Below are 23,424 nucleotides of genomic sequence, written 5' to 3' on the forward strand. Positions count from 1 at the left end.
AAAAATGGAAATGATTCAATTACTTAAAAAAAATCTTTCCAAAATCTTTCCAGTTATTTTTTGAATCCATTTATGTTTAGTTTATATTTTTTCCCCCATCTTTTATCTTAGCAACGGTCTTGTGTAGTAGAGAACCAGTTGTGGTGTGCAAATGTGTGTTTGCGTGCATTTTTCTGTGCAGGAGTGTGAGTGTGTATGACTAACTGTGTGTGTCGGGGTCAGGTGTAGAGTGTCTGAGGGAGTACCAGCAGAGCGTAATGGAGATGTGGTGGGAAAGCAGCAGGTCTTACATCAGTGGGCACCATGATAAATGTGCACTTTGACAAATGGACCCCTCGAAATAATCACACACGCACACACACAGACAGAGAGAGTTGGCTCTAATACAGTGGACAGAGTGCAGTAAATACAGAGAGAGTTTGTGTTGTAGACAAAAAGGAGAAAGACAGTATGAAAGAAAATGGGAGTGGTGGGTGTTTTCTCTCAACTCGAACCGGATGTAATCCCTGAACTCATCAAAGATGCCATTTTAAAGAATAAACAAACTGTACCGAGACAATGGCGGCACCCCTTTCTCCTCCTGACAGCTCATCCCCTTCACACAACATCTGACTCCGCTGTGGGCACTGAGCCTCGACGACAAAAACACATTCTACATCAAACAGAAAACTGATACTGTAAAACAAGGAAGGAGAGGGCCTACAGGTGTCTCTGTGTGTGTATACAGGTGATGTGTGTGTGTGTGTGTGTGTGTGTGTGTGTGTGTCAGTCTGTGAAAATGTGCGGGCATGTACAGGTGTGTGTGTGTATGTTTTTCTGCGCGACATCCATCAGCCCCGTCCCTCCATGCAGACATGAGGGCATGTTTGTCTCCAGCCAGCATGTAGATGCTTACTCATGGGGCTGTTAGCAATTTTTTCTTCTTTTTTGTGCGTGTGTGTGTGTGTGTGAGAAAACAAGTTGTTATTATTATGACTCTAATGGTGGGTAAAGCTTTTTGGCACCAGGAAGCGGGGCGGCAGAGGGGGAACAAGTAATGCACAAAAAATGAAAATAAGTGGAAAGTTGTCCAGTCTCCCTTTAGCCGATCCCGACTTTATTTGCTGTCTGCATATGTCCATTAATATTTAGAAACTGTGTAAAAATAACTATAAAACCAGACGAGGAGAGGAATAAAAAAAACTCCACACCCTGAAAATGACGGAGGCCCCGTCTCGGTCTGGCATTAATCTCATAGTCATTAAAAATGAGTGGGAAATTATTAGTGACAGGCTTTTGGAATTACATCATGCTAAGGGTCAACGCCTGAAAAGCATCGGAGGGGCGACGCATATCCTGCACACGTGCTATATTTACCCAATGCATGCATTATATTGTAGTTATGCCATTTCATTTTTACACAATTTACACTATATAATAACAAACAAAGATAACAAAGTGTTTCTAATCTTGTTGGTTGCTAAAGGGAATGCATTACTTCACTATATAACGCCATTTTGTGTCTTCACACAAATCGTTGATTTGTGTTATTAATAATAATTATTATTCATGACATCATTTTCTGACTTTATGGTGACTTATTAATAACATAACTCATCATATGAAATCATATTAGGGGACAAATTTTCTGATTTGTATAACTTTTAGATTGGACAACTTTAAAAATGTGATTTTGGACCATATTTTTCTTGACATTGACCTTTGACCAATCAGCTCCAGAAGTGAATCATCTAGAGATACACTCCCAAGTAATAATCCCACCAAGTTTGATAAAGAAAAAAAAAGTTGGCAATAGAGTGAAAATGTAGAATATAGAAATTAGTTTCACAAACAATGTGGCAAGTTTGATATAAGAAGTTGGTGAGAAATATTGTCTTCAATGCACCATCGCCTGCAATCGGTTACCAAGATCGGATTGTGCATGTGAGCTTTGGATGCATAATTACAGTTTCACTGTTCTATGTAGGATTTCCGCATTAGGTAGGCAGACCTACTGTGAAACAAGAGATGAATCAATTCCAGCAGCTCTGGAAAGAAACGCGTCTTCCGGACGTGATCTCTGAATGCACGAGCTCCTGCCAAAGACTGTTGATGTTTTCCACATTGTACAGCTGCAGTTTCAGCGCTAACTGCAAACAATCTTCTACAAAAGGTACCTGTGACTTTTTTTCTTCTTCAAGCAAATGGGGAGAGATGACTTCTCACGCCTGATTTATCGTGTCTGTACCGCCACTGACTCAAGTCCTGCACAATAAAAGAAGGCACCTGGTATATAGCAGGTTTCCATTCCAACTTCTGGTATAATTTAGGACACATACTCTCTGGAGACACTGACGAGAAAAACTCTTGTTTCTAAAAGAAAAAGGTTAAAATGATATCATGCATCTGTATAAGCTTACAGTTTTATCTAAATATAATTTTGACAAACTTTGCAAGTAGCTTATTCATCCGGTTTATGGCTAAAATGTGCATACAAAGAAAAAAATCTAACCACATAAATGCTCAGACCCTTCAAACCAGTGTTTCTGGCAGGTCATGAGCCTTGTACTAACCCTGCCCTTTCTCACCACAGCTGAAATATTTGTGTCTGGTTGTGGATCCATCTAAAGGGCTAATTAGCTGCTCATGTCTTCCAACTGATTTGGTTGGCTTTGTAAAGACTGAAGACTATGGATTGTATCTGTCCAAGAATATCCAAATGTGTATGTTTGTTTCAGACAGTCAGAGATAAGGGTTAACAGATAACAGCCTAAAGACGGCAGAGGAAAATGTACCTCTACTGGAAGCGTTGTGTGTCGGCCCAATCTATCTAGTGAAGTGTGACCACAGCAATCCCTTGAATGTTCCCTACACCTCTGCTTATGAATTAGATTCACGAGTCCTTAACAAAAAAAATTCCTTACATCTTTTAGAATAGTTGCGTTCTGGACAAATGTTTACATTAGTTCAGTTTTTTTTATTGAGCATAACGGTCTCTGAGCCACAGCAGCCACAATGTGTAGCAACTAAGTGTGTCCAACATCTATATAAGTGACCATAAGGAATGTTACACGGATTCACTATCCTTCATACTGAACATGTGTGGAAGCACCTGTTTGTAATATACTCAATGGTAGTCATTTAGGCAGGTGTTTCCTTAATTGTATAGTACATGACATTGTGTGCCGAGTATATTCAAGGAATGTGTACTTTGTCCTCCTGCAGCTGCAACGATACTGCTTTAATTCTGCTAAAGTTATATAGTAAATCTTTTTGAAATGCTACACTGTACGGCTGGATAACAACGGCAAATTGTTTTTGGTTGCATCCATTTTTTACCAGATCCACACCAGATGCCGAGACGTTGGACCACCAATGTGGATTGGTAGCATGTGAATCATAGAACAAAGATCATCTTCAGCGCTGTCAGTGTCCGCGCAGATACAGCCAGGTCCCTGTCCTCAACACGTGGCTATTAATTGTGATGAACTTTAAGTGAGGTTTTATGCACATTAATCATACAGCCGAGGGGAGGAGGGGGAGGGAAAAGAGACCGATTGTGTCAAAAGGGCAGGGAAAAGAGACGGTCCTTGTTTTCCATACGGTTTTACAAATAAGCTGTCACCAATCAATGATCGAATTTTACATCTTATCCATTTTACAAAACAACAAATATAACAAAATGTAATTATTTTTATCTTAATGAAAATGTACAGAATGGCAAATTGTATTCCCCTATGAACTGAATAACTCTATAGTGAACATATGCAACTGTGCTTACTAACATCATAAGTATCAGCATAGATATTAACATTCTGTTTGCTCACAATGACAATGCCAACATGCTAATGCATAACTGGTATAATATTTTCCATGTGCACCATCTTAGTGTAGCAAACTAACACTAGCTTCTAATTAGCACTAAACACACACAAGTACAGTTGAGGCTAGAGGGAATAGGGTTATTTTAGCAAGTTTTTGGTTTAAAAAAGTACTTGTTTCATCTTGACCTTATGATTGCATTGATAAATAGTTATGGAATTAACAAAGTGGAATGGAAAAATTAATGTCTGGACCAAAGTTCATGACAACCAATCCAGTAAGACACTAAAAAACTACAAATGTCAAACTCATGCTGGCCCGAGAGGAAAAGTCATAAATGTCGAGAAACTTTAATGGATAAGTGAAACATTTTAAACTGCTTCTGGCACTAGATGAAAAGTCAGGGGATCACCAAAGTCATGAGCATTAATCTGCTCATAATCAAAAATATATTCGACCAAATTTGAGAGGAATACATGCAAAGCTGTGGAGACGTTTCGAGAAAGAAATGTCAACCTCACGGACGTGCCAAAGGAAAGGTAATGGTCTTGCCAACCTCATTGGGACATATCATCTGGGAACCAAGAACTTCTGAACAATATTCCATGGCAATCCATCGAATACTTGAGATAGATATATTTATATATAATATATGACATCTATATTATATCATTATAATTTTCCAACATTGTTTTTAAGATCCTGGTTTGAGCTGATATTCACTCAATGTGAGTGTCAGAACAGTTCTAGCATTGTAACCAGTGTAACCACTAATTTATGGGATTTATTTCGTCAAATAACTCAGACGCTCCATTTTAATCTTCCTGCAGCGCATGTTTAGGCCCCAACAGAGACAAGCATTGCCTACGGGCCCTTCGCATGAGCTCTGGTCAAAGTCTTTCTCTCCTCCAAGCTGGCCATTGTTGTGAGGCCTGATAAATATTTACTCTTCCCAGCTTGGCAGGGGAACGAGTGGGAGGGGAGAGGGACCCATTGTGACAGAGGGGTCAGAGACGCTGACAAGCCAGCAGGGTTCTTCCTACCCCACTGGCACCGAAAAACCCCAATACACTGTTCGGTCTGTACTGGGACAGATCCACTGCCAGTGAGTGTGGGAGCAGGGACGTTTTATTTGAGTGGGTGTGTGTGATGGAGATGGACGAAAGGAGATATAGAAAGGCAGACAGTCAAGCAGACGACCACAGAAAGAAAAACAGACCCAAATCAAAAAGAGAGAGAGAGAGTTTTTGAAAAAAGGGGAATGGGGAAGGTTCCCTTCTGAGAACTGACACACCACCAGTTGAAATCACAAGACAATAGAACAAAGAGGATCCACAACACCAGACAATACAGACATAACTTAAGAGGCTCTGGTGTTATGAATACACATCATTTCCCCACTTTACGACAACAGCAACCCAATAGTCATCTTTTTTGAGGTTAAACGATAAGGGGCTTTCCAGGGCGAGCCAAATCTTAATTCTTTATGTCAAGTAACAATAGTTTTTCAGTTACTAAATCTAGAACGTACAAGAATTGCTGCTGGTTAAGGTCTGTGGGAAGTCCTGAAGTGAGAACTAGACTGAGCCCTGAAAAGAGGTGTGGGGAACCGGTTTCCTATCAAGGGTGATTTAAGTTTTATGACATCCTTTAATGGTCGTATTGAATTACTGAAAACATATCATGCAAACCTCTCTAATGTGATAGCTGGAAGTTTCTCATTGGTGACGAATCTGATGTCAGATGGCAGTGATGATGGCGCTACTCGCAGAGGGTTTTGGACTTGAGCAGAATAGTGTCTCCGTAAGAGTTGGTTTTGAAAAGAACTGCTCAAGGCGGCCAACGTAAAAGGGGCAGTGAGCAATTCTAAAGCAACATGCGCTTCGTAAAAATCAGCGACTATTTCCTCACGGTCCGCTAGCTGTCGGTTCTGTGTTTTCGCTGGGAAAAAAATCTGGGTTTTCGGCTCAGCCCTTGCTCTGTAAATCGAAAACAAAAAAATGGTGAGGACCACACCACACAATACTGTGAGTGCAGTTTGTAATCATCACTCGTCGACACCTTAAGAGACATGCTAGGGGGTAGCGCTGCAACGCAGTGGTTTTAGCTTAGTGGTCTCCCATACCCCAGTGGTTTTAGCCTAGTGGTCTCCCATACCCCAGTGGTTTTAGCCTAGTGGTCTCCCATACCCCAGTGGTTTTGGCCTAGCGGTCTCCCATACCCAAGGTCGCGGGTTTGCGGCCCTGCCAGTGCAGTCAAATCACAACAACAACAAAGAGAGTGACGAGCAAGTGCATGTCTCCTCAAACTGGAAAATCTTTAGGATGTAGATACAGACTTTGAGATAAGGGAGGTTGTTGTCCCTAGCTATGAGTGGCAGTCTGTACGGCACATCGGCTGGTTTCTACACTGAAAGGCGTAGCAAATATGTTTTGTTCCTTTTATCTACTTTTCATGGGCTCAATCCTCTCGCCAAATGCCTGGAGGAGTTTTGCAAACTCACCAGCATGCTCAGATGTACGGCCCAGAGGCCGGACGTTCTCCACCCCTGTTCTGGACGAACACACCCAATACTCCCAATCCTCTTGTTGCTGACAAAATGATCTTTCATGCGCATGCATACATGACCGAGCGAGTCAACTAAGTGTCAAACACACATGTATAGGTGAAGCTTGCCACTACTGCGATCAAAGGCTGTCTTTCCTTAGCAAAACCTCAGTGCCGCCGCCTACAACAATAAACGCTGCTCAGATTTGCGCTGATGTGAAGCGGTGTATCCGTGCTTTTCCCTCATTTATCATTTCCTCTCCCGTTCCCTGGGTTATAAGGTTTGTTTCCTGTCTGAGAGAGGCTTGGAATGAGGAGAGACAGAGAGAGTCTGTGAATTCAAAGCAAACATTTCTCAAGACTATGCGCTGAATTATACATGAGACTGGTGAAACATACTGTGGATCTATGACAGGAGACTGCGCAACCGACACTACACAACATTGAGATACAATTGGGTCTGACACTCTTGATGACCTGTGGAGGGAGGGAGTGTGAGTGCTTTTGTGCTACTCTATCAGAAGACTGTAACGTGAATGTCTGCAAAGAGAAACAGAACAGGACTAAAGACTATGTTTACGCTGCAGGTATCCCAAATCAAACGTTGGCCCAAAAAACGATTTGTCAGATGAATCTGCATATACAGGAATAGGCATTTTGTAATGATCAATTAATTTGCTGATAAAATATCATGAAAGCAGACACTGAGGTCACATTTTCAAATGACTTCTGTTGTCTGAATAGTGGTCCACAACCTATAGTTTTAACTTTATGAACTGGAGAAAATGATTCCACATTAAATTGAATTATCAATTCTGATTGGACCACTTTTATATTTAAGAAATTTCAGTGCATCATCTTACTAGAGCAGTTTATTACAGCTCATTAAGTGGAATCACCTAATCTTTTCACGTTACCTTAATGTTTAATACAAATTAAGTCAACTCATAATCCTCATTGTAATGTACTGATCACTTAGTCATGTGTACAAGTAAGTCAGCTGGAAATTCATTATCAATTAGTTTTTTTAATATATTTTTATTGATAGAGCTCTATTTTATTACCCAGGGTTTATCATTTGTGTTTTTAAAGGAGCCACTGTGTTTCGTTGTCTTGATACAATGGCAATAAAGATCTATTCTATTCTATGTTCGGAATTTCGTTCCGTCCCGCTTTACATATTTTTTACTGAATGACAATACAAGGAATCCTGAATCTTTTGTTTGACAGATACAAAGTTCATCTTTTTAGTTTAGTGCATTAGCGAGCCACAGCTAGCAGTCAGGTGATCCTTACGGGTCAGCATGATTCATCCTCTGGAGACCATGAATGTTTGCATAAAATTTCTAGGAAATCAATCCGATTGTTGTTGAGATAAAGATTTAAGTCTGGACCAATGAAACACTACTATCCAATGCCACGAAATAGTTCATAAAAAAGTTTTGGTTTAACTTATTTGGCAACCACATTAAAAAAAAAAAAAAAACTTCAATCAATATGGAGACTTGTTCATATGTGCTTAGAAATCTCATTCTGAACATGTCTGTCTTGGTATTGGAGTTCATGCTACTTTTACGTTTTTTAGTGCTGTAATTTTCAAAACACAACACTAGTGCTTCAGGAAAGATACAAAAGAGGCACAATCAAGGAGTTCAGTGGAGGGACATCGAGTTCGTAGAGGCCGACAAACCCTACTGCACCTGCCCCCTGCACCCTGAGCACTGATACCATCTCAGAGAGACAAGTAAAACAAATAATACAAAATTACAATGCGCATTATATAACCATCATTGTGCACAGTAACTCACTGCAACGACATGGCTGGACACTACATCTGGTACGAGTACAACGTCCAGCAACAGAACAAGCATCTGTATTGGAGACACAGATGATTCAATGTGCATCATTACAATTCCACTGAGCGTACTGTATATTTTTTCCTCTTCATGAGAGTCGAGCCATATTTTTTACATCTCCCATTTTTTATTTTATTGCATAACGCGCAGGAAGTGCTCCAGTATGCTTGTAACACTTTTCCTTTCAGACCCATTGTCCATCTGTTGCGATGACCAATTGCATGCGAATTGTGCTTTCGTTTCTCTTTATGCCTGGAACACTGATTAGGCAGAAATATAAAATCATATAATTTGTGGAAATAAAGTACCTGTTAACTGATGTGTTTGTCCAACTGTAACTGCTTGAAATTCATTTCAACGAGTTCAAAATATTTGGAAAATCTAGACCGAGAGTTTAAAAGGCATCTGTTGTCAATAACCAACCAGGACATTCCTAAATATTTCAATATTAGCAGTTTTCCATCACATTTATTGCCCCTAATGTGTGGTTACATTGCACCGAGCCATATTTGTCATAAACTGTGGACATGTTCCAAGTCAAATCATATTTTGGCTGCAGAGACACCTCCAGCTCAGCTTATACACTGATGTCACTTCAAGACACCTGCGCCGTGTTATATAGAGTCGTCGTGTTTTCCTAATGCCCCCTTTAACAATCACACCAAGAAACACAACAGATTCTTAAAATCAACAAATCATAAATTTTAATGAAGATACCGTCCCGAGCCATCACAGCTGAGGCTTCTAATGAAGCAAAGCAAAAAAAGCATGCAGCTATCTGCCAACATAAGGTAATTGGACATGAAACAGCTGCCAAAAGCATCTTTAGACAGGCGTACTGTAGAATAGATAAACATCCCAAACCATTCATGAGGCCTATAAAGTCTCGCTGGATCCCCCGAGGCACTGGGCGATGACGCAGAAGTCATTTACAACTTTCCAGGATCAAAGTGAAGAAGTATATGTTTTGTGTGTGTGTGCGCGCGCTGGAGAGGGAGGCACAATAAGATGCCAGGTTCAGCCCAAACGAACACTCGACCTAGTAATCAAGGGTTCCTATGAACAAGACAGTCAACACAGCTGCGGGGAACAGGGAGGGTGGATTAATTGCTGGTTACGGGGGCAGATTTGTTTGAGTCAGCAAGCTAAGAAACATTAGGGTTAATCACGCAAAAAAAACGTTTTACTTTCCCCTCTAACAACCTTCCTGTGGCTTTTCAATCAGTCACTTGGCACGTGTTGCCTACATCAGGCCAGTCCATTGTTCAGTGATTTTAATGAATCCATCTGAGAATGCTTTCACCCTGCGGGGCTGTGTGACAGGACCGAAATCTCAAATGACAATAGAGGTCTCTTCATAGCCAGGTAGCTGTACGTTTAATTATTTGTTACTCATGCCTTTATTCGACGTGCAATCTTTTGGGGCAGGTCAGTGCAGATACCTCCTTCCATCTTCAGGATTCGTCACCAGATTAAAAGCCTCTTTGCAACATCTTTGTTTTGAGCACTCGACTGCGCTTTAGTGGCTCTAATCAGTAGACTGTCTCTGTTCTGTTTAACATGAATGTTGCATAGGTTGTTACAGAGGTTAGTGAAGTTTTGGTACTGTTGTGTGGCATAATTTGCAAAGTACGGTTCTCTTGTCCATGCCAGAATTTTTATACCCAAATGATTCAACAGAAGTAGCCTCAGTAGTTTCAGGTACAAGCTCTTTGTTTTTTGTCTTAGCTGGTCACAGTCCTCTTGTTGTGAATTACCTTGATCTGTGTCACCTTCACTCTCCTCCATGTTTGTTTGTGTTCCCTTCATGTAAATTTCTCTGTCTCTGTGCCACATTTGCCATAAGGAGTGACACAATGAAATAACCAGCAAGCATAATATGAAATGAGGAGGGCTGCCTCGCCGAAAAATATGGACGACCCCACTAACATGAAAAAAGAAATCATGGCAGCAGAAGCTCCAGTCGCATTCTGTCTACACAGGATGCATTAAGGGACAGTATTGAGTGATAGATTGCCTGCTTTTGGCAGCATTCAGAGTCCGATACACAATCACTTTAATTGCACATGTAAAATGGAAGAAAACTGATTTGAAGCATAAAAATGTGCCTTTAAAAAACAGCCCAACTACTCAATCAAAACGTGCATGAGGGCGGATGAACCAAAACCACGATTGAAACAAAGATGTTGTGAAGATGGAAAAATAAAAGCAACCCACTGTATCAGTTACAATTAGGAAAAGTTCAGCCCGATATAACAGAGGAGCACAAGCAGCACTGCTGCAGCACTGTTGGCAGAAGTTACAGTTTGAAGTTTGATAATCAACAGATGGAAAGCCTTGGTACAGTATGTAAAGGAGTCCTACTTTTTTGTTGGGGGGGGGGGTTGATTGTTGATTGTTTTTCCATAAACAGTTCAACCTGCTCACTGAATGAAACATTGTGATTCAGGAGGAGCATTTTACATTTCATTTCACTTGAGTTTGTGTAATTTGTCTTGTATAATTTGTTGATCACATGTATTTTTAGCTCCTTTACCCGCTTCTTTAAATGACTTCCCTCGTGCAAACCACTACTACCTCACTCACCGTAATTTCGGTCTGCTTAATTATGCCCACAATTTGCTTCACAATTTGCTGACGCTCCAACTGGGAGAACACATGCGGAGCCGGAGGGAAATGATTCAAGTTGATGTACTGCGAATAAACTACTGAGCACGTCGTCACCAACCCCCCCCCCCCAAAAAGAAATAACTATCACTATTTGCAGATTTAAACTTTATAACCTGATAAAAGAGGTCCATGTTTACTTGCTCTAGCTCTTCAATTGATGGCAGAGTCCGAGAGCCCGGCACTGAAAGCTCACTTCGTGCAGAATCAACAACAGACGCTGTCATTGTTGTGAAGCAGCCTCAGCTGCTTTTTTTCTAACTGATCTGCAAATTCACTCATGAAGATACACAGTAATAAATGGATCCAGGCACGCACACATTACACAGTCAAACCTTTAAACACGTGTGTATACACTCACAAACCTATTCGCGTACATGTCGCCAGCACTAATCTCTTAACACTGAAGCGCCCATTTTATGCACGCACGCACGCACGCACGCACACCAGTTTGTGTTCCCTACATCTTAACATGACAAGGCGGCCAATGTGAACGAAGGAGGAGGGAGAACGGGCTGGCGTCCAACTTGAACCTGCTGAGAGTCTGAACAGAGAGAGTTGTTGGCTGAGTGACACGGGCCCTGAAAGCCTTTCAGCAGGTCAGGGCAGAACGAACCAGAAAGACAGAATGAGTGACTATGTGTGCGTGTGTGTGTGTGTGTGTAGATAGTCAAGATAAATTAGGTTAGTGAGAGAAGTGTGTTTGTGCTGGTGATTACCTGTACATGTACGGCTGCTCTGCTGCCCGACTCAAGATATATACTAAGACATGAAGTCATGTGTTGGACAAAGTAAGAGGACACACTTCGTCCTGAGCTTTTGATACCGCTTTCTCTATACCGTGGGAATAATTTAAGCGCACTGCTATAACCACGAATCCACAAATCATCCAACAGGCTTGTTTCCAGAGGAAAAACAACCCTGAAACCACAAATTTGAATGAGCAGTAAGTCATTCAAACTGTAAAACGCCTAATTAAAAAAGGGTTAAGAGATGTATGTTTTCCTGATAACATACTACTATCCATCTTAAAGGGTCAGTGAGGGCACCATGAGCTACGAGTTGGAGGTAAACACCTTCACCTTGCTCACCGACCCAGTTGTAGCGAAGGTGAGGAGCAAACATCCTCACCTTTTACCACAGACTTGTCTGGACTCGCCCAGGGAGGCACGGGGTGAGAGGAAGGGGACCGTCAATAGGTGCTTTACTCTTTTATACTGACAAATGCATTTTTCTTTGTTAGGCTGTTTGCGATTAAGACACTGATTGAGGGATAGGACTTTCCATTCAAAGGGTTCTGATCTTAGTCCACGCAACGCTTTCTCTATTTGGGTTGTTATTGGAGGTTCTTTTCAAAGAGTAGGCGCAGCAACACAAAAATCTGGACAGTGAGGTTTTGAAAAGTTAAGTGATGGTGCCGCTAGCATGGCTAGCAGACATTATTAAAATGGGCAATCAACTAGCAAGTACATCAAATATTTATTGAAAGGGCGACATGTACAGTTACCTCAACTGTTCTCACGGATCGAAAAATAGCCACATAATATTTCTCAGACTGATCAACACAGCTATTTAACCCCAGAGTTGTCGACAAAACAACAGGAATCAGTCCACAGGTGGGATATCACTCTACTCGAGACAAATGACAAACTATTGAAGTGCTGCTCGGGTCAAATTGTGTTAGGGGAAATGGAAGATTCATAGTAGGGGTCAACCGATATGGCTTTTTCCTGGGCCAAGACTGATTATTGCTATTCTCAAAGACCGATAAAACCGGTAAAAAGCACGGACGGGACATTGCAAAGGTTCAGAGAGTAGAGACCGCGGCTGCATCAGAGCCAAATTATCACATTTTAAAATGAAATTATCTCGTCGGCTTACAAAATGGCTGATACCGATAATCATAAAAATGTTGAATATCGGTCGACATTTGATGTGTGGTGTGTCTTACCTGTAGGATGACAACGGACCATGCCCTGCATCTATTCATGCGTTCAGACTCTTGAACTCCTCGACAAAACAAGTCAATCTGTGGACACAAAGGCAATATTCATTTGTTGCTGTTCTTTTGTTTAGCATCACAATTCAGACCATGACTTGGCAAGAAGCTCCACGTGACTGCAGAGCTGGGTGGCTGCAAAACCCAGACTAACTCATATAATCACCAACATCAAAATGGCTGCCTCCTTCTTCCCTGGTTTGTTTAGACTCTGCAACTTCAGTGTGTTATAAAATGAAGACCAAAGAACTTAAGTCTTATGTGAATTGAGCTCTTCTATAGACAACCGGTTGCTGCCTGCAATATTGCTGTTGTGCCCAGGCTGAAGCAAGCTGAATGGATGGAAAGTATACGAATTGGCCGAGAAGCACTTTCCACCACCGACCTCAAAGGTTGCAGCTCCAGCTAGGGGACGCTCAGCAGGCTCCTCTTCCACACCATGCCCAAAGGAGCCTGAGTGCAAATGGGTCATTGACAGAGGCATGGGGGAAAAACAAGCAGTGAATCCTCCACCCACTAGCATCTCACCCAAAGCTCAGGCTAGAAAAGCATCTGACAGGGGTGAACTCATACTCGACCCATGATTGTCATAAACCAGCTGCACCCACTGCTCGCTGACACCACCATACGCCGCAGTTTACCCTGCTTCCAGTGGACCAGGGCAGCTGTCCACGTTTCCCTGGAGCTTTGTGGTGGACTTGAACACACAGCTTACATCTGTGCTTTGGAAACACTCACGAGCATTGAAGCGGCACACATTAGCAAAAATGACAATTCTCTTTGAGAGTCTGAAAATGTTTTTGGGTCTGCCCTGCCATCTTTTAGCATGACGGACTGCACTCAACCACCGCTAATCTCAGATACTCACCCACAAAATAGAACAGACTATAGAATATAGGAATGTATCCCGCCATGACATCTCTCTTAGACACTGCCAAAAGAGTTATAACCTCACCGTGGTTCCCATAGACAGAAACTAATTTTTATGGCAGAGGGATCAGAAAAGAACACTGACCTTTAGAATATCATGGTATTATCAAACAAGTCCTTCTGTATCAATTACTTTATCTGTGATCAGAACATTGACTGAACATTTTCCTACCAAATTCTGGCTTGGTGTATTTTTTTTCCTGTTTGTTCAAAGAGGGGAGAGAAGGGTGGAGCACCAGCTGCAACTCATCGAGAGATGCCGAAAGGCAGGGATGTGGATTTAGGAAGATTTTGTGCCTTTGAATAAAGTGCCACTCTCAAATTCTCACGCTCTTTTGCTTACAGTAAAATGGGTGTTAGGCTTGTCACATAACTACTTTTTGTCAACGATATATTGCCTTGGGAAATGATTGCGATTAATGATATTATTGTCATTTTAAGACAATTTTTGGCTCCTGAATTATGTGAGCTTGCAGTATAGGGCCTATTGGTTGTCACTGCACTCTTCGTCTACCCATTTTGTGTCAAACTGGGGACTTTCAAGATCTTTAGATCAACCCCAGGTTGTGGAGAAAAAAGTAATATAATATTTATTATTAAAATGACATATGCCCCTCCGACACAGAAAGCAGAGGTGATGATAGAATGATGGAATTTTGGATGAATGGAATGTTATTGTCAATCATTCTTATGTCAATAAACACAAAGGTAAATAGCATATCGAGATCGGTAACGTAATTATCGTGACAGGTCTAATGGGTACAGACTTTAATTATCTGTTCCCACTTTTCTGAAAGACTCCAGAAATCAGACCTTCATTCAGTTATTTATATAATCTATGATAACTTTATTTTGTTTATGGATTTCAACAAAAATCCCAATAATCTGACAGATACGAGTCCAAAAGAGTTTTTGGAATCGTTGGAATGCGTGTCTTTTAGACAGGATGTTAACATAGCAACTCACAAACATGGACACACCCTAGATTTGATTATATCATATGGTCTTAATGTTCACAAATCCTCTCGTATTTATATGGCTCTGTCCGGTCACTACTGTGTTTTTAACAGTTTCAGCTATTCACTAAAAAACAAAAACATGTTGTCAAAAAACATTACATTACCCTCGGAAGTATGTGGCTATGTCTATGTGGTGCTATGTGACTGGCTCAGTCACTTTCTAACTGTATTTTAGTTATAAATGCCTAGATGTCACTCAGCTCAGTCAGGATAAAAAATAACTGCTGACCATTGGTTTAAAGGCTCAGAGAGAAACTAAACTCCAAACGAAATACACTTGGGAATCACCTTAAGAAAAGAAGCAAGAAAGATTGAAAGTCACGTCAAGTTTGACTTTAATTTCAAAGCTCTTGCTAAGGTCTCACAAAAACAGCATTTTCAAGAACATTTCTCAAGCGGCAGGCCAGACTACCAACAGGCTCTCAGCTTCTACCAAACAGTATGATAAATCAGCTACTAATAATCCAGGATTCTATTGCACAAGACTGAGACCAGAAGCAAAGCACATATTATGATTTGCTCAAAGTCTTCGTACTTGTTGCCTGTTGACTATTGTACAGGTTATGAAATTATTTCATAAGTCTACAGGTCCTCGGATCCTCTGTTTCCTCTATTTTAGCTGGAACAGCCTTCCATAGGATATGAGAGCAAAAAATATTGATATTTTTAATATGCTGTTTTCAAATGTGGCATCCTGTGCTTTTTTCAATCACTTGTAAAAAAGCTTTATGGCGGACTTGAAAAACAGGTGGTGTATAGATTAAGTTTGATTGATTAATAAACCTACAAGTCATTTCTTCCTACCTTCCTATGACCCTCCAGCTGAGAGGTCACACCACTGCCATCTGTTAATAAGGCCCGAGAAGGTCACTTAATAATGAAGATTACACACACTGACAGCACGTCACCGAGTTACACATGTGAGGGACTGTAGGTGATGATTTGACAGGTGATAAGAGAAGATAATAATGTTTTAAAAGGAGGTGAAAAGACTGGGAAACTATATCCTCCAGCCTGTGACGCCTGTCCCGGAAAGGGCAGGTAGCCTAATGACAAGGTTCTGATATGTCCTTGAGTAAGTCTGAAGGCCCTGCATAACAAGGGGCCATTCAAACTCAACATATGGACCACATCACCAATTACCAAGGTGTGCGTCGATGGGGAGAAGATGAAGAGAGTGGTAGCCACAGAGGGAGTTTCAATATGGACAGATGAGGAGGGGAGGGACTTTCAGCCAATTTAGAGTAACAACCTCAAGTCGGAGGCACGTGTTTAACCCAGCACAATGGCTCAATGTTCGTCCCAGCCTCAGACACTGATAGTGTCACAACAACATTTCCCAAAGCAATGCTATAAAGAATAGTCTTGGGAGAAACAACAGCTCAAATCTATACAATTCGTACTTCTTGGAATACAAAATGTATGTTGGTAATGGTAGCTTGTATCAAAATTAGTTTTTAATGAAGAACATATTCCCTGTTTTTTGCTCCGTGTATATCCTGTGTTTACTTTGTCCCATGTGGTCTGTTGTACAAGAAATGTAAAGGAATTTCGTTAATTTCTGCAGAGTAATAAATCGAGTTCAACATTAAGGTACAAGAAAACAATATATTACCTTGACTAGTCACCTGCAAGCTGCTGTCTCCTCCAAGACGGTTGCTGCATGTTTTTACTTTAAATAGTTTTGCATGGAATCTAATAGAAAAGAAAACAGCAGTATGTTTAGTAGAGTAGAAGAGATAAGACAAAAGCGTAACCCATTAAGTTTTGGAGATGAGGAGGGGGCAAGAGGAGTAGGAGATAACTAAGATGAAGGTAGGCGATAGGTGGGATAAGGTAAAATTAAAAGTACAAAGCGTAAAATTAGTTTACAAGTTTCTTGATAATGTAGAAGTGCGATAACATGTACTTCTGTCATGTACTTCTAACATAAAGTATACACTCTTCTTTGAGGTAATCCCTCAAATTTCTCAAGTGTTGCGTACTACAGCAATGTGAAAACAGTGTGTTGCAGTGTAAAAGCAAAGGGGCTCTCTTACTGATTTCATCACCAGAAAGCCCCAGACTGACCCCAATTATTAGGCATACAATGATTTTGCAGACAATATCCATCAAACCCAGGTCAGTGGTAGGCCCGGGCCAAACATGGATAAACCAATTAATCCAATGGCATCCGAATGAGACGGTCGGCTCTCATTTCCAAAAGAGTCACTCAAGTTCTGAAGAGTCAAGACAAGGAATCTCCCTTCCAATGCTAAACTCCCTTCAAACCTTTAAAGACACTAAACTTTAGCACTGTTCCACAAGGCAGAATAAGAGGGTTTGGGCTTAAAAGGAACAACCTCCCAAATTCCTATCTTTCCACAATTCTGTAAAATGTTCCCTTTGAGCCGGTGAAGACACAAACAATCTGTTGATTCAGTGGCAGAATCCTTTTCCCTAAGCCGCTATTTGCTTTAGCGGCGATGACACAAGGGGAGGAATTTGAGCAATGCCTGTGTAACATAGACTCATTTCCTCTGAGCGAGAGCCATCTCCAGACAGAAAAGACATTACTGAAGTCTGGTTTATTCCTGCGCCTCTGGCTCCAGGTTAGCAAGTGTCCAGACATGTTATACATGGATGTCTCCGTCATGGGGCACGCTGTCATATGCATACACTAGCATGCATACAGCTGGGCTATTCCCATTCATTCGTTCAACTCTTCATAACCAGTAGCAAACATGTAATGACACGAAGCATTCACAAACACAAAACACTTTGAATCAGTCATTAAACTACCTCATCAGACTCGACGAGGATGAAAGCCCTTCACTCATCACTCATTTGTTTAGACTGAATAATGAGGGGAACCGATCATTGTCTATTAGGGTTATCAGTTCATCGGACTTGTTCTGTTGGAAGACATCAACTGTCTTTGAGCATGTTCTATTCACTCTTCTTTTAGTATTTACAAAGATTATTTTTGCACTTTGAAGGAATGTCTTCAAACTACCTAAAGGATTCCAAAAGGCTTACTGTCTCTTTCTGTACAAAATGGAAAGCTCTTCAGATTGTAAGGGATCAAAGTAGCCTCATAACTGCACCACTTTGTGTGTGACTGCAATGGGATCAACTCGAACTCAAGCAGCTTTGAGAAAATGTTGCCTGTTCAGAGGATCAATGCCAAGAATCGCGGCACTTTGCCATTAACACTCATTCTTCCTTTGGTGTTCCATCATATTTTCCACTGGCAGGTCAATGATATGTCAAGAATTTACATGCGAGTAAAATACTATACGAGTAGTTTAAAGAGCACTGAAGGATGCCCTTTTCCTCAAGTACTCCAAAGTCAAGGAAAAGATGAATGGAACGGACTGTACAAGCAGATTAGCAATCTTTGCACGTCATGGATGCCAGCCAAGAACTATGTACCCTGCTCCCGCTCTCCACTTGTCCTTTTTCCGCTCTTCGATTTTATGCCAGATATGTGAAGTACACAGGAGCTCGTACGGGGCAAGTCAGTTTTTAAAAGCCAAAAAATTAAACCTGTATCAAATGACATGGGGATATCAACAAGTGAGATCTCCAGTGATGAAAACAGTGGCGCAGGGGGGAGAGAGAGAGAGAGAGAGAGAGAGAGAGAGAGAGAGAGAGAGAGAGATAGAGAGAGTCGGGAGAGGCAACAAGCAAGAGCAAGACAGGCTATGGTAATGAGGACAAAACAAGTCAAACGATCATAGGATGAAGGAGTTGGGGTTAAAAGGGATGAATGAGTTTAAAAAGTAAAGTCAGCCCTCAGAGTTAATCCAATACAGACTATACAATAGTCTGTATTGGATTAACTCTGAGGGCTGACATGACTGAACCTACCTTTACAGACTTTTGGAATACTTCCCAAAAAAACACACCGATGACTGACTCACCTGTCACCTCATTCTTGTGTGGGTGGATCCCTCGCTCAAGTTCTTCTTCAACATTTTAACCCACATTAAGAGAAGAGCGAGTCGGTAGAAGTAAATCACAAAAAGAGCTGGTTCTCTGGAACCAGCTCTCTCAAAAACACACTGGCTCGAGGCCTTAGTCACAAGGAAATGTGTCATATTATCAGTAAATTAATTATTAACATGCAACTGTTTGAGAAGTAAACAATAAATGATCTTAGCCTAAATGAGTAGACAGAAAAATTACAGAGTCTGTAAAGTTGAGAAGAAAGTGCTCTGACACCTTGAGAGAATCAGTCAAGGAGATTTGTCTTTTGTTTATATTTCTGTTTTCTTTTTTGCCAGTGAAATGACAAATGGGCATCAGATCAGGCCAGAGCACACAAGCCGGCAGCCGTGCAGCTGTTCCTGTGTGCCTTACCATCGTCACTGTTTGTGTTCCCAGGAGAGGCAGACAAAGCGCTTCCAGGTCGCCCGCTAACCTGCCTTCTCATTACCAAAGGTCACCCTGCTGGGACACAATGCTGACCTCTCCTGCCAAAGGTTACTTGGAGAAGTGGGGGGAGGTTTAGAAGGAAAGAAAGGAGTGGGGAAGATGAGCAAGAGTTAAGACCAACAACAATCCTCCTACCTCACATTCACTCTCAACCTCATCATCCATCTTGGGAACTAGTTTTTCCTGGGTTCACACTTGCATGTCACAAATAATCCTGACTTTCTTGAGGCACTTCCTTTGGGCCAAGACAAGCAAATAATTAGATTCAAATTCTAAAAATGAAGCCCCTTTTCGGGCTCTAATGTTTTCCTCTATCACTCCCACTTGTTTCCAGGTTAAGTGTTTTGCATTTGGCACAGGCTGGGGTGAATGCCTATAGATGGCATTGCTCTTAGATCCCAGCAAGCTCATTAGCTCTGGCCCGCTGTTGCATTCACTCAAACCAGACCAAAGACGTGATCGGGTGGAAATTCAAAGCGCGCCGGAGGAGGGGGGGGGTTGAAGAAACAGATATGTTTCCTTGGATAAGGCAGAGCCTAAAAATGACTTCCTGTATTTAGCCTGGAAAACAAAACAGAGAGGCACCGCGAACAATGGTGTGAGCACAAGTGCTATCCGAGAGGACACGATGTAATCCATCGTTATGGTTACATACAGTAGACATGGGGGTGACGGGGTCGGGCAAATGTTGGGGGTAACAACATCTGGATCTCATAGTGCATGCCTCTGGAGTTTCTGACAGTCTCTCTCTCTGAGACTGAGAACCAACCCCCCCTTGGCCCATCGACGCTGCTCCCCCTCTTGTTTGCGTCTTCCTCCCTCCGTTTTCCTCCATCCTCCATCCTTTAACCCTCTCCTTCAGGGCCATGTGAAAAATCCCAATTACCAGAAACACGAGAACCGCTAACGACTGAACACAAAGTCCGAATATGCAAAACACAGGAGCCCTCAGCAAGGGGCCATGCTGAAATGTGATTGAATGCGTCAGCAGGTCATAAAAGCCCCCCTCCTCGAGATCAATGTAATTATGAACGCTTCACGTCGAGGACTTTCCGGACTGGGTAGCGAACGGCGACAGGAGGAGGAGGGTGCTGCCAACATTATGTTCCACCAACAGAGACCCCTTTTAACCCAACAAGTGGAGAACAAGCAAGGTCTTCCAGCTGCCTTCCATCAGCAGCTACAGGAGACGAGGGGAAAGAAAGAGGGGAAGGAAAGAAAAGAGGTTTGTAACACCTGCAGCAGGGTGTTAGCAAACATTCCTTGGTCCTCCGGCCTCTTGGTGATGCACTCTATAAATCCTTGTGAGTAGCTACAGTAGCGGGCTAAGTGCCACTTACATCAAACCCCAGTGGGGAAGTTGTTGTGACCTCCAAGCTTTGGAAATGTAATTTAGAACCCAAGTGATTTTTACAAAAACAAAGCAACTTTTGTTTCTCTAATAAGAGAGGATACAAGAAGGAAGGGTGTGATGGACGTGAGCGTGACAGCAGGTTTACAAATAAGTAATTATTTGAAGGACTCATGAGTATTAGGAGAAATAACTCCCGGTTATTAAAGCTATTAAGTAAACCTAAACTAATTATCCATTGTGCTTTATTATTCTGGGAAGACTACACACCAAAACAAGACACAGATGTGTGTACAGGAGCTGAGCCAATGTTTTCATATAGTTGCATTTGTGGCGTCTGCTTTTGCTCTGAAGTCAAAATCGGCACCTATTCATTAATCATGACTTCAAAGTATCTCCCACATGGACAGCATCTCCGAAAAAGAGGCAGCAAAGATGGTAAGGTTGTTGGTTTTTTGGGGGTTTTAAATCAGACTCAAAGCACATCACAGAAACATCCACTCATCCATGACATGCTGGGGTAATCACAACATTCACCTGAACCACAGCGAGTCACTAAATGAGAAGGTGATTGAAGCCAGGCACCGAAAAAAACTCCACAAATCACAATTAAGTACACCAAACGAAGCAGGAGGCCTGAGGGGGGCGCAAAGTTGACAGAGGCCTATAAACCGGTCGTGCTTACGGTAACAGAAGGGATGGCACCGCTCGGGGCAAAGCTGCCAGAGGACTGTTGACAGCCAACAGAGACCAGACCCCAGTGCACTCTGGGACTCGTAAGAGTGGGAGCGGTATATTTCTACATATAATCTGTCATTGTGACTCAATGCATAAGTAACAAAACACTACTACTTTTAGACTCTTGCAAAGAATTTTCCTTTTAACTTTCCTGGAATAACAGATAAACCAGGTGAAAGTTATAAAACAGCAGATTTTGTCTGGACATCTCATTTTGTGTTTTCCACCTCAATCCACAAACATATCACGACAATGGCAGTTATAATGAGCGCGCAGAGAGGCCCAACGACCTTTTTCTATTTGTGCATGTACAACTTCAATCGAGGGTTTTGGCAAAGCTATTTCAGCCACTGTTATAGCAAAGTTTAGTCAGTTGGTCAGACCACTTGGGGCCACTTGGTCTACGGCCACTATGAGGGCCTCCATGCTCTTAAAGAGTGTGTTCCAATTACATACTGCCTAGCATGCTAAATTTGACCATGTTTTAGGGTTAGAATTATATTTTATAAATGTATGGTGTACAGTATATGGATTGGTGAAAATACTTATCCCACAAGACCTCACAAAATGGAAATGAAGAAGCTAGATTTGCCTCAGTAAGCTCAATACAGTGTTAAATCACTGAAAAATCCTTGCTAATATAGCTTAAATTTAAGATCTCAAGTTTAACTTTGAAATCAGTGTCTATAATCAGATTGAATCTTTGTAAATATACAAAGTCATCACTTTTTCTACTGTATGAATGTTTGATTTGACATCAACCTCGACCCTTCATCTCAAACGTACCAAAAAAACATACAGAACAATATGCATTTACATACAACGACTTCAACGGGAGGCACCCAAAAACACACACACACACACAAACACACACACGCACACGCACACGCACACGCACGCACGCACACACACACACACGCACGCACGCACGCACACGCACACGCACACACACACACGCGCTCTTGAGTTGGCCTTGACAGCTGAGGACATCGTGTGAGGGTGCTCATCTCTGCAGCGGCAGCCAGGGATGATCAAGAGCAGAGGCCTACGGGATGATGTAAGACTTGAGACACCCTTGCCAAAAAAAAGTTGTGTGCATTCATCACCCTTTGTCCTTAAAGGCCTCTGTGTCTAAAGAAGACAGGAAACAACTGACTGGTCCAAAGTTCCATATCTTATGTGTAATAAACATTTAACACCAGTCAACTTTAAGTTATTTCTTTGATGAAGTATGTTGGTTACTCTAAATACTAGTGACACAGCAGTCGAATCCAAGTCTTTTTCATTAAAATGTATATTTGCGATCCAAACTTTTTTGTCTGGTAGGTTGGTATCCTTGTAAAAAACACAGGAAATAATATGTTTCATTCTTCCAGTAAAAGCAGCTTGTTTGGAATTAATGAGAGAACAAGGTGTTCAGCATGAGCAGAGAAATTACCTTGAGATAACCTACAGTAAAACGGGCAGTAATGGACACAGGTGATCTCTGGAAAGTGTAGGGCAATGTTATACAGCAACACTTTGTAGTCAAATATTGTCATTTCTGCAGAGTCAATAACATACATCACATATTGGTGCCTTAAGAATTCAATCCAAGCACTAACCGCATAGCTTAATAGCAAACCTATGGTGCATTTAAACAGGCCCAGTTTTAAAATGTTCTTTAATGATATCCTCAGTTATATATTCAACACAGAAACCCTCAAGTCTCCTCGATAATGTTGTTATTCTTCTATTAAAGTAAACTCAGTTGGGTTTTGGACTGCTGGTTGCAGAGGACAGAAATCAAAAATAATTCAAATTACAATTAAGATAATTTTCAGTTACAGATCTATTGTAAAACAAAGAATTGGGAGGATAATTAATCGGAGAAGTTGAAATTGCTTTTTAAAAAGAGGGCTGCTTGGTTGTGTGCTTAAAATTCAGGCCTGTGTTTAAAGCAGTTCCGAACATCCTGCCTCCACACAATCATGTCGTGCAGACCACGGAGACCATATAGTGGGGACTGAGGAGTTGCCAACAACCCCAGTGAGCGCCATTAGTAAATATACCCCGCACGCTGGAGCCAGGCGTGGGTGGCCCTGCCAGAACCCTTGG

At 41.6% G+C, this 23,424-nt stretch overlaps 1 protein-coding gene across 8 annotated transcripts in view; it reads right to left on the reverse strand.

The window, feature by feature from the left end:
- disp1 (dispatched homolog 1 (Drosophila)) overlaps window positions 1–23,424 on the reverse strand; it is an 84,600-nt gene that overhangs the window by 45,023 nt on the left and 16,153 nt on the right. For 4 of the 8 annotated variants that reach the window (XM_035617905.2, XM_047328657.1, XM_047328658.1 and 1 more), the window contains one exon: window positions 12,823–12,900. The exons of 1 other annotated variant lie outside the window; for it this stretch is intronic. The gene's annotated coding sequence lies outside the window, so the exon portion shown is untranslated. Of the gene's footprint in view, window positions 1–12,822; window positions 12,901–16,434; window positions 16,515–18,724; window positions 18,839–23,424 lie in introns of those variants that run through there. 3 more of the 8 variants (XM_047328662.1, XM_047328661.1, XM_047328663.1) reach the window with 2 other exon arrangements.

Source organism: Scophthalmus maximus, chromosome 18 (genome assembly GCF_022379125.1).
Source record: "Scophthalmus maximus strain ysfricsl-2021 chromosome 18, ASM2237912v1, whole genome shotgun sequence".
Taxonomy (NCBI): Eukaryota; Metazoa; Chordata; class Actinopteri; order Pleuronectiformes; family Scophthalmidae; genus Scophthalmus; species Scophthalmus maximus.